Source organism: Carlito syrichta, unplaced genomic scaffold (genome assembly GCF_000164805.1).
Source record: "Carlito syrichta isolate Samal-C Ts95f unplaced genomic scaffold, Tarsius_syrichta-2.0.1 Scaffold303233, whole genome shotgun sequence".
NCBI classification, from domain to species: Eukaryota; Metazoa; Chordata; class Mammalia; order Primates; family Tarsiidae; genus Carlito; species Carlito syrichta.
The window spans coordinates 338,452-339,317 of NW_007247329.1; the positions used below are offsets into that span (position 1 = coordinate 338,452).

An 866-nucleotide genomic window follows, 5' to 3' on the forward strand; every position below is an offset into this window, starting at 1 on the left:
GGCTATGGGCCAGGTGCTGCAATCAACATATCAGTTGTGTCGAAATCCCTAAGATTTCAACTATGAAACTGGATAAAGAATGACATAAATAGTCTTTGAAAGAAGTACATGGAAAATGAGGTGGAAATTACTATGTAAAGCAAAGATTATATTTTTATTGGTTCTCTCTTTTTCTCATTAAAACCAAAATAATTTCAATGATGAGAGAAGTCTGCTATGATTTCAAATTTATGTCACTTTATGGTATGTGGAGTTGTGTTTTCTATATCTTTTTTTTTTCTTGAGTCAGAGTCTCACCCTGTCACCCAGGTTGGAGTGCAGTGGCTCGCTCATGGTCACCGCAGCATCAACCTGCCAGGCTCAGGCGATCCTTCTACTTCAGTCTTCCAAGTAGCTGGGACTAAAGGCGTGTGCCACCACACCTGGCTAATTTTCAGATTTATTGTAGAGAATAGGTCTTGCTAAGTTGCCCAGGTAGTTCCTCACCTTGTTCATAAAGTGACCACCCCGAACCTACCTGCTCCGACCCACAGTGGCAGGGCGACCGACAGCCCGCAGAGCACCCAGGACGCCGTCCCCATCGTCCCCACACGGGCTACAAGGAAGAAGGGAGAGGGTGGGAGGCGCCGGCGCCCGTGGCCTCGGAGTCCCAGCGACCCCAGCCCAGGGCGCGGACGTTCCCTCCTTGAAAGGAGCCTCCACCTGCGACCCCACGTATCCCCAAAGTCTGACCCCGCCCCCCATGCCCTCCTAGTTTCAGCGCCCTGCGGAGGACTCTTCGCGGAAGAGGATCGGCTGGGAGGGATTGGGGGGTGGGGGGGCGCGTGGCCTGCCCCTCTGCCCCCTGGCAGCGCGGCAGGGTCGCG

General features: G+C 53.0%; 1 protein-coding gene across 1 annotated transcript in view; it reads right to left on the reverse strand.

The window, feature by feature from the left end:
- IL1RL2 (interleukin 1 receptor like 2) overlaps positions 1-574 on the reverse strand; it is a 44,691-nt gene extending 44,117 nt beyond the window's left edge. Inside the window, exon 1 of the mRNA XM_008058158.2 lies at positions 518-574. The gene's annotated coding sequence lies outside the window, so the exon portion shown is untranslated. The remainder of the gene's footprint in view (positions 1-517) is intronic.
- Between the last annotated feature and the right edge of the window lie 292 nt (positions 575-866).